Source organism: Tamandua tetradactyla, chromosome 3 (assembly GCF_023851605.1).
Source record: "Tamandua tetradactyla isolate mTamTet1 chromosome 3, mTamTet1.pri, whole genome shotgun sequence".
In the NCBI taxonomy this organism is placed as follows: Eukaryota; Metazoa; Chordata; class Mammalia; order Pilosa; family Myrmecophagidae; genus Tamandua; species Tamandua tetradactyla.
This window is the reverse complement of record NC_135329.1, coordinates 89,471,847-89,486,420: the sequence shown is the minus strand read 5'-3', so window position 1 is coordinate 89,486,420 and position 14,574 is coordinate 89,471,847. Positions and strand designations below refer to the sequence as shown.

The following is a 14,574-nucleotide window of genomic DNA, read 5'->3' as shown; positions in this document are numbered from 1 at the left end:
TTAGAGCTGGGGATGACAAGGTACATTTAAGATCACATTGCTTGCTTACAGTCATAGTAAATTTCTGGTCAAACTGGAAAAATGTCCAGAATATTCTGTCTCAAATCCCAGGGCTTTCTTTTGCATCACACTGGTTTACCATAAGGGAACCTAAGCCCATAAACCATTGCCAAAGAGGAGAACAAAAGAAGTTTCTTTTGTATCAAATAAAACAATGAACCAAGAGAAAAGGAGATGCGAAAGAAGAGAAGGGAATATTAAAAGCAAAAAGAAAAATGAGAGAGGGAGAAAATCAGAGGAAATAAGAAATAAATTGAACCTAAAATAAAATTGATTGCTATATGCTATCAAAACAATGGGAAAAGTATAAAAGCTCAGGCACAGTTCTATAGTCTATCATTCATTCCAGAAATCTGCATTGAGGAACTGCAACACTGGATATAGGAGATATCAACAGAAATAGAAAAGAACAAGATTGCAAGCCATGGACCATCCCAGCAAGATAGACTGCAGTTATTTTTCTATCAAACCAATGTTGCCAAGTCTTTTGATGAAATACAACTTCGCTTCCATAGCAGAAAAAAGTAAACTGGAGGAAGGATAGAATGAAGGGAGGGAGGGAGGAAGGGAAAAAAGAAGAAAGAGTAAGAAAGATCTTCCATTTCTTAGTGTACTCATTTTGAGTTGGTACATATAATATTTAACTTAGTTCTGTAAGGCAAAAATTTGGGAAATGTAAATCTCTTTGGAGCAGAACAGTGCAGACATTATTACGCAGGAACTTAGTTTCAGGGAGTATTCTGGATGTCATAAGCACTGCCCTGTAAGATTTATGAAGAGTAGATTACTCAGTGTGTTATTAAATGGAAATCAGTTCAGAGTAAATGACCAATGGCAATGCTACCCTTTCAGCACCAGATTTCTGAAATTGTTCCGGAAATGAACTGAGATGGGAGACATTTCCACACATGGTTTAAAAGAATAGATTTAGAACACTCAAATGCATGCTCTGACTGTTAATAAACTCTCTTAAAAATTCAGAAAAAAACTCTCTTCCATGGATAAGATCCTTTAGAGAGGCCACTTATTCTTCTACCAGCCAGACAGTGATTCAGTTGCACCCTGATAGGGTTACAGAACCTAAGCATGGCATTCTTTCATATCTACAATGTGTGAGTCAAGATTGAATAATGTTTTTCTCCAAGAAAACTTGTACCTTGGTCAGATACAAGTTAAATTGACAGCGATTATTCTTTTGAATCATTTTGGCATTTTTGATGATAGAAAATATAAATTAGTTCAACGTTTTAGAATGTAGCAGATAATAAACCAATATTTTCAGAATCTGATTACTCTTGCCAACTGTATGTGTGTGTGTCTGTGTGTGTATGTGCACATACGTGTTTTTGTGTGGGTCCATTTCTTGATAAGGCTGCCTGTATAACCATTCAAAGAAGCTAAGCAGTAATTGCGAAAGTCCTCATTTTGCAAAATTGATCATTCAATAGCTGTTGAAATAAAAAAAGCCCCTATATAAATGTGCCATTTGATTGAAACAGCTTTTGAGGATCATATCAGTTTAAATAATTTGAGATTAATGTATACCTGGGATTCTCATTAATTTTGTCTATAATTGAAAGAAGATGAAGTTTAGTCAGAATTCTTATCTCCAATCAAGTATTTGCCGGGGCCCTTCCTACTGTATTTCATTGTATTCATTCTATGAACCAGTCTCACCTCATGAGAATGTCTCCTGCATTCCAAGGACGTGATTGAGTACTTAAATAATATATACACATTTTAATGCTTAAGATATTTTTAGACATACCCTGTTTTCTTCATGAGGAAAAATAGCAACTTGCCTGATATCGAAATGACCACATTTGATTGAACATCTGTCAATCTAAAACCCATGATGTCCCAAATCAATGCTAGCTTCCCCCAGGGACTAGTGATTTACTATTTACTCTTTCAACTTTAGATGCATGTACATGAGTCAATCTCAGTGGAAATCTTCAGGAAGAGGAAACCCTGGATCTGTTTATCTTGCTTCATCTAAACCAGCTAGTTTCTTCAGAATGGAGGTACTAAAATACAGAACACAACTGAAATTACAATTTTTTTTTAAAAAGCAGCAAACTTTATCAGCATCTTGAGATTAACTTTTGATTGCTGTATGAGACCCAACTAAATTTTCTGTTGTTTGTGATACTACTGTGTGCATGGATATGATAAAGAAAGTCCATGCCAGATTGATTTTATATGAATTATTCTAAAATAGAATATTTGTATCAGTGCTCCATGTTTGCTTTTGTCCTGTGAATCTCTTATAATTGACAACCTCTGTCAACAACCTATGCAAAATAATTCATCATAGGTAAAGAGATTAATAAGATTTTTTTGACTGTACCCTCATGTTTTCATTTAACCCTCAACAGCAGCACGTGAGTTTCTACTATGTTAGGCATCTCATTCAGGGGCTTGGTGCAACTATGTGGTCTAGAGGGAGGTTCCAGGAGCTGTAGTGGTCAAAAGTTAATGTGAAAAGAAGAGTTTCTTTTCCTGATGTCCGCAAGGAAAGTAGCCCTGCTTTTCTTTTGTGCTGTGCATATTAGCATTGAAGAATGCAGTTGTTGGGTGATTGATTAATATCTCTTATCCAAAAGCACATATTTCAGAAGTTGGATTTTTCTGCTGTTGGTAAATGAATGGACTTTTTTGGAGTGAGGGGGGTACTTGTATAGTTGGGATTTATTAGTTTACAAATGTATGGTTCTAAGACCATGAAAAATCCCAATTAAGGCATCAGCAAGATGATACCTTGTCCGTAGAACAGCCTCTGGCATCCGTGGTTCCTTTGTTAGATAGTAAGACACATAGCTGATGTCTGCTTCATTTGCTCCCCGTTTCATCGCTTTCAGGTCCTGTTTTCTCTAAGCTCTTTCTGTGTGTTTCTCTCTCTGCCTTCTCCAACTTTCTCTGCCTTTTATTTTCTCATAAAGGACTCTGCAAAAGATTAAGACCCACCTTGAATTGGGTTAGTTACATCTTAATTGAAATAACCTAATCAAAGGGTCTTCCCCCACAAGAATGGATTAAAAGAAATGGCCTTTTCTGTTGAGTTCTGCATAACAACTTCAAACTAGTATACCTATATTAGATGCCATTCAGACATTATTGTCAATTTTGTTAGGTGTTGCCTTAGTTTCCATGTTGCCATAACAAATACCACACAATGGGTTTGCTTAAAAACATGAATTTATTGGCTGATGGTTTCTGAGGCTAGAAGACTTGCTTAAAAGGATGGATTTTGCATTATCAAACAGATTTGAGAATTTTTGTTCATTTATTATCCATTTATTCTTCCTTTCAGCACATTTACTAAAAAACTTTTATGCATCAGACATTGTGATAGCTATTAAATATGTAAGAATAATCAAGAAATTATTTGATAATAAATAATCAACAACATCCGTATCATTCCCATGAAGCTTAAGATCTAACATAAGGCTTAGTTTGGACAGGTAAATGACTAATATTCTTCCAAGAAAAAGTTGGACAAACTGAAATGTCATTTGATGTGTCTTGGATTCACAAGTGAACTGATGTGCAGGGCAAAATGCCACCCCCAAATCTGAAGAAATATGCTCATCCTGTAAATGACTGATAAGACCTGCTTTTCTGGAGCAGAAGCTGCCAGAGTCATAAACTGGTAGGAACACTTAAATGGTAATTTAGATGAATTGCTGGAAGTTGACTAGCATGAGAATGAGAAACACCTAGGAACTGCAATCCTTGAGGTATCCCCACATTTATTGGATTCATCTTCAGATACCCCATCAAGTTCTGCCCTCGAGGATTTGGGGAAGATACTCTCTACTCTCCAGGCTGGGGGAAGGGAGTGTTTTAATGATTGTGAAATACATACAGAGCCTACACCATAACAAAATTATACTCTCCAGGGGAAAGGAAGTTGTCAGAACTTTATCCTACTCAGAGGAAGGGCATCCCTTCCATACCAGCCCTCCCTGGTCTTCCTGTCTTACCTAACATGGTGGGAGGGCATAATGAACAAAGATTAGGGCTTTAAGGAAATATATTGAGAATGCAGAAACCAAGAGAGAGGAGAGAGGAGGGTCAATGGGGACAAAAGTTTCACCACTGGAGACTAAGTTGTGCAGGACACAGACAAGAAACCCAGGCGGTCTGAATGACCAAGATTTAATTAGAACATTATAGAATCCATACTCTCCACATACTCCAAAAGAACTCCAGTAAAATAACAGTGGATCACAGCAGAAAGAAATTCAAGGCACAGAATTTATCTGAGAAAGATTACTTAGTGAAACTCAAGGTCAGAAACAGAGACACAGACAAGGATGCTAGAGGAATCTGTAACTCCTGGCACTGAGAAATACAACAAACATTAAATACAACACAAAGCCAAGCCAGATTAGCATACATCCACACATGAGAAGGCCTGTGAATCTCAGCTCTGATTAGCTATAATGCAGCATGTCTGGCTTTAAGAAGCTTCAAAATGCAAGAAAAAATAATAAGGTGAAGAAAGAAACAAGTATCACAACCAGACTTAGATAAAACGTATGTGCTGGAATTATCAAATCAGGAATTTAAAATATCTATGACTACTATTTTAAGGGTTCTAATGTAAGAAGTAGACAACATGCAAGAACAGATGGCAATGTAAGCATAGAGACTGAAATGCTAAGGGAAAATTCCAAAAAGAAACACAAAAAATCAAGACCACTGTAACTGAAATGAAGAATGCATTGGATGGGTTTATTAGTAGAATGACACAACCAAGGGAAAGATCAGTAAATTTGAAAATAGGTCAATAAATCAGAACTTCCCAAAATGAATTGTAAACCATAAAAAAAGAATATAGATAATAGAGTAGAGCAAATTTAAGAACTCTGAGATAATTTCAAAAAAGTGTAACAAATGTGTAATTGGATACCAGACACTATGAAAGAGAAAACATAAAGAATATGTGACATAATAATAGCCAAGGACTTTCCAAAATTAGTGAGCACCAAATCACAGATCCATTAAGCTAACAGAACACCGAATAGGATAGATACCCAAAATCTCAGCGCTATATGATATTCAGACTGCAGAAAACCATAATAAAAAAGAAGAGCTTGAAAGACGTCAGAAAAAAATCACCTTAACTGTAGAGAAACAGGGGTACAAATCATAGCAGACTTCTCACCAGCAACCATGCAAGTAATAATAGAGTAAAGTGAAATATTAAACTGTTGAAAGAAAAAAAATAAACAACCTGGAATTATATATCGAGTTAAATTATCTTTTAAACTTGAAAGAGAAATAAAGACATTCTCTGAAAAAGAAAAACTGAGGGAATTTATCGCCAACAGACTTTCTTTTCAAGAAAGGCAGGATGAAAATGATAGATGTTAAAAATTCAGGCCTATGAAAGAAAAGAAGAACATCAGAAAAGGAACAAATTAAGAGAGAATAAATCTTCCATTTCTCATATACTAAATCCATCTAAAAGATAACAGATTAAAGTAATAAGCATAAAACTATACTGGATGATTCTAGCGATCATCTTATATGTAGGATTAGTGAAATGAATAATGGGGACATTACAAGGAATGGGAGAGAGAATTTGAGAATACTCTAAGATATTTGCATGCATGAAGTGGGATAACATTATTTGAGGATAAACTTCCATTAGTTAAAATGATACATTACAAACTCTAGGGGAAACTTTAAATATTTTTAAGAAGTACCATTGAAATGCTAAGAAAGGAGATAAAAATGGAACTTTGCAAAATGCTCAATTGAAATAAGAGAAAGCAAAAAAAAATATGAGAGAAGACGCAAACAACAAATGCTAAAAATAGAAAACAGTTGCAAACATGCTAGAAATTAATCCAGTCATATCAATGATCACTTTAAATGTGAATTATCTAAACACAGCAATTAAAAGATAGAGTTTGCTAGAGAGAAACAAGACCCAGCCCTATTTTTTTCTACAAGAAACCCGTTTTAAGTATACAGACACAGAAGAGCTAAAAGTAAAAGGAAAAAGAAAGTTCTACCATGCTAACCTTAATCAAAATAATACTTAAGTAACTACATTAACTTGAGACAAAGCAGAGTATAAAACAAAGAAATTTATCAGGGTCTTACAGAGTGATAGAGTCCATTCTTGAGGAAGATAATACAACCTTAAATATATCTACACCTAATAAAAGAACTTCAAAATGCACAAGACAAAATTAGATAAAACTTTAAAGAGAAAAAGAGATACATCTACCATTGCAATGGAAGACTTCAACAACCCTTCATTAGCAATTTGAAGGAGCAATATAGAATGCCTAAAAAATGCAGAATCCACATTCTTTTCAAACTCACGTGGAATGTTCACAAAGATAGACTACGTAGAAATAATACAAAATATCTTCTTAGCTCATATTCTCATTTGCTAAGCTGTTCAAAACAAATACCATGAGACGTGTTGGCTTTCACAATGGGAATTTATTTACTTAAAAGCTTACTGTCTTGCTGGCTAAGAAAAATATCCAATTCAAGGCATCATCAGGTGATGCTTTCTTCCCAAAGACTGGCTGCCAGCAATCCTGACTTTAGTCACATGGCAAAATACATGGTGGGGTCTGCTGGTCTCTAGGGAGAGACCAGCTCTTCCAAGTTTCCTCGCTGTCAGCTTCCTGCTTCTGTAGCTTTTTCTCTCTTTATCTGAATTTCATGCTGTTATAAAGAATTCCTGTAAGAAGATTAAGAACCAATCTGGGCCATGCCTTAGCTGAAGTAACTTTATCAAAAGATCTTACTTAAATGGGCAGTTGTCACACCCACAAGAATGGCTTAGCCTTAATAACATGATTTTCTGGGGTACATAGAGTTTCAAACCCCACAGACCACAACAGAATTAAACTGGCAATCAGTCAATAATAGAAAGACATCTGGAAAACTCACAAATATTTGGAGTTAACAACACTTTGAAATAATACATGAGCTATTGAACAGATCTCCAGATAAAAGAAATATTATTTGAACCAAATGAACAACAAAATACAATGCATCCAAATTCATGAGATGCAGTGAAAGCAGTACCCAGAGGGAAAATTACAGCATTGAGTATATATAATAGAAAAGAAGAAAGATCTAAACTCAGGAACCTAAGCTTCTTCCTTAAGAAACTAAAAGTAGAAGAGGAATTTAAACAAAAAGCAAGCAGAAGAAAATAAATGAGAAAAAATAGAAATTAATGTAAATAAAATTGAAGATGGGAAAACAATATTGAAAATCAATGAATGTGAAAGAAATTATTATAATTTTATAATTAACTATATTCCATGGTTTATGTTAGGCATCCCTGTTTGTGCTGTATAGTCCTGTTATTTTTTTAAATTCTAGTAGCATATATACACCCTGAAATTTCCCCCCCTTTAATGATATTTAAATATATAATTCAGTGCTGTTAATTATGTTTCCAATGTTGTGTCACTTTGGGGGTTATATGGGATCTGTGTAACGTCGGCATAATTTTTTCTATACTAACAACTTCTATAATAAAAAAAGAGAGAAAAATACAATATTGCATTAAAAAAATTTTGACCAACAACAAAAAATAATACTAATAAAAGAAAATCAATGAAAACAAAAGTGGTTCCTTGAAAAGACCAAAAAAAAAAAAAAATTGATAAACCTCTGACCAAGCTAATCAAGGGGAAAAAGAGAGAGAAGACAAATTACCGACATCAAAAATGAGTAAGAGTTCATTTCTACTGATCATGAAACATTAAAATGATTTAAAAAGCATGATATTCTGAACAAATCTATACTCACACATTTGATAACTTAGATGAAATAGACCAATTCTTGAAGAACACTGTTTCGTATTTGCTAACGCTGCCAGAATACAATATACTAGCAATAGATTGAATTTAAAAAGGGGATTTACTAAGTTCAAGTTGCAATTCTAAGGCTGTGAAAATGTCCAAATTAAGGCAACGACAAGAGGGATCTTCTCGGAGGATATGCAGCATCAGGATTCTGCTGTCACATGGGAAGGCACATGGTGACATCTGCTGGCCCTCCTTGGCTGGTTTCAAAATAGCTCTCTTAGCTCCTGTGGACCCATCTGGCTCCCACCAGGTGAGCATTCCTTCTGCATCTCCAGACATCTGTGTCTAGGTGTCTGTTCTCCGTATCAGCTCTGAGCTCGTTCTCTCTCTGTGTACTCCTTTAAGGAGTCCAGTAAACTAATTGAGATTCATCATGAATGGGTCTGGCTACATCTCCATGGAAATTATCTAATCAAAAGGTCCCACCCACAATTGGATAGGGCACATTTCCACAACACAATCTCATCAAGAGGGGCTGCCCTATAGTGGGTCTCGTTCTACAAGATTGGATTAGGGTTAAAAGTACATGACTTTTCTGTGGTGCATAACACTTTCAAACCAGCACAAACACTAGCTACCAACACTCAGAGAAGAAAAAATAGATAACCTGAATATGATTATATCTATTAAACAAATTTAATCAATTATTATTACTTTTCTGAAAAATGAGACATCAGGCCGGCTGTTTCACTAGTGAATTCTACCAAACATTTAAGGAATAAATGATACCAATTCTCTACAATCTTTCCCTGAAAATAGAAGCAGAGGGAACACTCTGAAACACATTCTATGAGACCAGCATTACCCTAATACCAAAACAAGATAAATATACTACAAGAAAGGAAAATTATAGACCAATATCTCCCATATACACACATGTAAAGATCCTTAATAAAATATTTGTAAATCAAATCCAAAAATGTATAAAAAGATTTATACACCATGATAAAGTGAGATTTGTTCCAAATAGGCAAGGATTGTTCAACATCTGAAAAAAAAGTTAATGCAATGCACCCCATCAGCAGGTGAAAGAAGACAAATCATATGCTCTGTTCTTCTAAAGTTTTTATGTACCCCAGAAAAGGCCATGCTCTTTTAATCTATTCCTGTGGTTGTAGATCTGCTGTAGCTGGGACCTTTCAGTTAGGTTAATTCAATTTGAGATATGACTCACCCCATTCAAGGTGGATCTTAACCATTTTGCTACAGACCTTCATTAGGGGATAAAGAACAGATAAGGCTGAGAGAGCTTAGAGAGAGAAAAATAGCCTATAGAAGTTAAGAAAGGACTGCAGAGAACTCAAACAGAAAGCTCTTGGAACCAGAAGTGAAAGCAATGAAACCAAGCAGACACTGGCTATATGCCTTCCCATGTGACAAAGGGATCTCAGATGCCAACAGGTTTTCTTGAGAGAAGGTATCCTCCTGTTGATGCCTTAATTAGGACACTTTCACAGCCTTAGACTTGTAACTTGTAAGCTAATAATTCCCCATTGTTAAAGTCAGTCCATTTCTGGTATATTGAATTTTGACAACTTTTAGCAAACTGAAATATATGCTTAAATAAATAGACATCAGGAAAACATTTTACAAAACACAACATTCATTCATAATAAAAACTCCCAGCAAATTAGATATATATGAGAACTTACTCACCTTGATAAAGAACATCTATTTAAAAAATCCTACAACAAACATTATGCTTAATCACTGGAAACTAGATGTTTTCACCACAAGATTGGGAACAAAGCAGAATGTCCTCTCATCATTCCTATTCAATATCATACTGGAAATCCTAAAAAATATAATAAGACAAGGGAAAAAATGGTATAAAATAAAGCAACAATGTCTTTATTTGCAGATACATTCCAAAATATAAACAAGAAAATGCCTGGAACTAATAAGTGAGTATTTCAAGTTTGTAACACACAAAATTAATATCCAAAAGTAAATTTTGTTTTATATAACATTGAGCAATTGGAGCAATTAAAAACTAGAAGAGAACAGCTACAATAGCATTAAATAAGCAAATTACTTTGGTATAAATCTAACAATAGGATCCATATGCAAAAAATGACAAAATTCTGGTGAAAGAAACGTGTATGTTCTAACTGAAGGGGAAGGTATTTCATATTCATATGCTGGAAGACAACATTGTTATGATGCCAATTCATCCCAATTTGGTCTGTAGACTCAATGAAATTCCAATAAAAATATCAACAAACTATTTTGTATGTATATACAAATTGATTTTATGGTTTATATGAAAGGTAAACTTATTAGACAACATGGTATTAATGAAAGCATGAACATGTTGATAAGAGAAAATAGAAATCATTGAAATATATCTGGGCAAATTAAATCAACAGATTTTTTATGAAGGTGCAAAGGCAATTCAATGGAGGAAAGAATATACTCTTTTCAACAAATGGGGCAAGAACAATTGGATATCCATACATAAAACAAAACAAACAAAACAAAAAAAAAAACCCAATGAAGCAAAACAAGAATCTAAGCACAGACCATATAACATTCACAAAATTTAACTCAAAATGGATGGGCCTTTCTCTAGTTTGCTAGCTGCCCAAATGCAATATACCAGAAATAGAATGGCTTTCTATTTAGTAAGTTGCTAGTGTACAGTTCTAAGGTAGTGAAAAATGTCCCAATTAAAGCAGGGCTATAGAAATGTCTGATCTAAGGCATCCAAGGAAAAGGAAAGATACCTTGGTTCAAATAGGCTGATAATATTCAGGGTTTCTCTTGCAACAAGAAAGAAGTTGAGCAAACATAGTGATGTCTGCTAGCTTTCTCTCCAGGCTTCTTGTTTCATGAAGCTCCCCCAGTGGTGTTTTCCTTTTTCATCTCCAAAGGTCTCTGGCTGCCTGGGCTCTCGTGGTTCTCATGGCTCTCTCCAATATGTTTTCTCTTTTAAAAGATTGCACTAAACTAATCAAGAGCTACGTGGAATGGATGGAATTACATCTCCCTCTAATCAAAAGTCAATACCCACAGTTCAGTGTGTCATCTCTGTGGAGGTAATCTAATCAAGTTTCCAAGCTACATCATTGAATAGGGATTAAAAGAAATAGTTGCTCCCACAGAATTGGATCAGGATCAAAAAATGGCTTTTCTAGGGCATATAATCCTTTCAAACCAGCACAGACCTAAAGATAAAATGTAAAATTATAAGTCTTCTAGAAGAAAGTCACCTATGTGACATTGGATTTGGTGATGCTATTTTAGATACAACACCAAAAACACAATCCAAGAGTGAAAAAAATAATAAATTGAAGCTTTCTTAAGTTAAAAACTTCCATTCTGAGAAACACCCTATTTAAAAAAATGAAAAGACATGCCACAAATTTAGGGAAAATATTTTTAAAACCCATATCCAATAAAGGATTTGTATGCAAAATATACAAAGAATACTTAAAGCTCAAGAATAACAGAACCAGTAACCCAAAGATAAAATGGGTGAAAGTTCTGAACAAATATCCAGCCAGAGATACACAGACGGCAAAAAAAAAAAGCATATGAAAAATTTTCCATAACATATGTCATTAGGAATTGCAAATTGAAAGCATAAAATACCATTGAGCAATACCAATTGTTGGCGAGGATGAGGAGCAAGGGTACTTCTCATTCACTGCTGTTCATTGCTAATGGGAATGCAAAATGCTATAGATACTTTGATGGCAGTTTGGAATTTTCTTACAAAGCTAATGCTTGTGACCAACTTGCACTCCTAGGTAGTTAATTACTCAACTGATATGGAAACTTATGTCCACACAAAAACTGGCATGCAAATTTTATAGTGTTTTATTGATAATGGCTGAAAATTGGCAGTATTCAATAGATGAAGAAGTAAACCAACTATGGCACACCTATACAGTGAAACTAGAAAAAATAAAAAGGACTCTCAAGCCACAAAAAGATACAGATGAATCCTAAATGCATATTGCTGAGTAAAAGAAGTCAGTCCAATGAATCTATAAAACATGATGGGAAAAACAAAATTATACAGACAGTAAAAAAGATCAGTGATTTCCAGCAAGTTAGGGGAAGCAGAATGTTTGAATAGGTGAAGCACAGGGGAAAAGATAAATTTTAGAAACTAATTTTAATCATGCTTTAGTGATATGGATGGTAAGTTGTCTAAAGAAAAATAATGAGTAAAAAGAAAGAATAATTGAGTGGACCCAAATTAGATGAGAAGGGGTGAGAAATTGACATGAATTGGCATGTAAAGCTTCTGTGTGGAAGAAACTTTGAAGTGAATTTATGAGAGACTAGAGATTAACTAAAAAATGAGAAAACAAAGTTTCAAACCACAGGAACATGGGGATTTGAAAGCAAGCATGGGGATGGGAAAAGCTTTGCATCTTTGAGCCAAAAGAAGGTGGCATGGGGCACAGCTGTCAGAGGAGAAATCTATGAGATGAAACTTGAGAACAAGGCAGAACTTTGGACTTAAAATTATTGGCACTACATGTGAAAGGAAGTGAACAAATTACAAATCATAAGTGGAGATACAAATCTACGGAATCTGAGTGTGATGGTTAAGTTCTTGTGTCAACATGGCCAGGTGATGATATCCAGTTGTTTGGTCAGGCAAGCACTGGCCTGACCCTTGCTACAAGGATATTTCATGGCTGGCTCATAAACTGGAAGGCTGGGATATTAAATCATGTCAGTTGATTGCATCTGTGGCTGACTACATCTGCGATTAACTAAGGTGTGTCTCCCACCAACAAGATAATCCATCAGTCGAAGACGTTTTAAGGGAAAAGAGAGGCCTTTGGCTGCTTCTTCACAGTCAGTGAGCCTCTGCTGTGGAGTTTGTCCAGACCCTTCATCGTAGCTGCCAGCTTCACGCCTGCCCTGTGGATTTTGGTCTCTTCCATGTCCACAGTTGCACGAGGCACCTTTATAAATCTCATATTTACAGATCTGTCTTGTTGGTTTTGTTTCTCTGAATCATACATTGGGTTTGAGTGACAAGGTTAGTGGAGATAGCAGAGGGCAGTCACAAGAAATTGAAGACATTAGGATCAAAAATTTGTACTTGGGGCATGTTAAATATGGCAAGTCTGAATGACATAAGATGAGGGTTTCAGCGGGATGTATGAATTTGGAGTTGGGAAAAGATGTTTGTGCTGATAAAAATTTAAATGCCATCAGCACTGGGTAATATTAAAACCACAGATATGTCTGTGGGTGTAACCAAAGATGAGGATGATAAGAAGAGTAAAGGAATCAAGAGGAGATGTTTTCAAGGAACAGGGTGCTGTCAAATGACAAATACTGCTGAGATTTGGTGAAGAGAAATGGATCACAGACTTAAATAGACATCTCTCCAAAGAAGATACACAAATAGCCAAAAAGTAGATGAAAAGAGGCTCAGTATCACTACACATTAGGGAAATGCAAATGAAAACCATGATTAGATACCTTTTCACACCACTAGTATGATTATTCTTTAACACACATCCAGAAAATAACTATTATTAATTAAACAAACAGAAAATAATCCTTCCAGAGGATTCAGAGAAATAGGAACACTTGGTTATTGTTAGTGGGATTGTAAACTAGTAGTCACTGTGGACGACGACTTGGTGGTTCCTCAGAAAGTTAAGTTTAGAACTACAATATACTTAGCAATCCTACTGCTAAGTAAATACCAAAAAGAATTGAAGACAGTGACTTAGATAGATATTTGCACACCGATGTTCATAATGACATTCTTCACAATTGACAAAAGGTGGAAGTAACCCAAGTGTCCATCATCTGATGAATGGATAAACAAAATGTGGTGCCATGTGGTAAAATAGTATTCAGTCATAAAAAGGAACGAATTTCCGATACTTGTGACAAAATGGATGAGCCTTGAAGTCATACCATTGAGTGAAATAAGCCAGTCACAAAAGGATGAATATTGCATGATCTCACTCATATAAACTAATTAGAATAAGCAAACTCAGAGAGTCAGAATCAGGGATATAGGTTATCAAGGGACAGAGTTGGGATACAGGATGGGGAGTTAAAGCTTAAATTGTGCAGAGTTTCTATATGGGTTGATTGTAAAGTTTTGGTAATGAATGGTGGTGATGGGTTGCACAACAATAAGAATATGGTTAACGGCACTGAATTATTTATATGAATGTAGTTAGAATAGAAAATTTTAGGTTATATATATATGCATATATATGTTAACATTTAAAAATAATAATAATAATAATAATAAATAGATAAAAACAATTATGAAGAAAGATAGAAGCAACCACTGAACTTGCAAACAATAGTGGGCAGCTGGGAGTCTTTCTGAATTTTTCCAGACCTGGATCCTTTCACTGAAATAAAACATGCAAAGGCTTGACAAAAGGTAGGCTGCTTCTGTTGCGGCTGCTGATACTATGTGCGTATGTGTGTTCCTATTAAAAGCAAAATGTAGAGTTCCACCAAATTATAGCCATGAATGGAAAATGCCCAAGATCCTTTTTGCTTCTCTTTTTTGAAAAGTTCTAAGAGGGGTGGTTCAGGTCAATAGTCATTTATTGAAACTTGGATAAGTGGTCAGGCATTGTGCTGAGAATTAAGTATACAAAGGCAAATAGGATAAAATTAGCATCTAAAACTCTCACAGTTTAATGTG

At 35.1% G+C, this 14,574-nt stretch overlaps 1 long non-coding RNA gene across 11 annotated transcripts in view; it reads left to right on the top strand.

Annotated features, from left to right (window-relative positions):
• The window catches only part of LOC143676219 (uncharacterized), a 92,009-nt gene that overhangs the window by 14,058 nt on the left and 63,377 nt on the right, over positions 1-14,574 (top strand). For 8 of the 11 annotated variants that reach the window (XR_013171922.1, XR_013171926.1, XR_013171925.1 and 5 more), the window contains one exon: positions 1,982-2,084. The exons of the other annotated variants lie outside the window; for them this stretch is intronic. This is a non-coding gene — a long non-coding RNA (uncharacterized LOC143676219). The remainder of the gene's footprint in view (positions 1-1,981; positions 2,085-14,574) is intronic. 11 annotated transcript variants of the gene reach the window in all.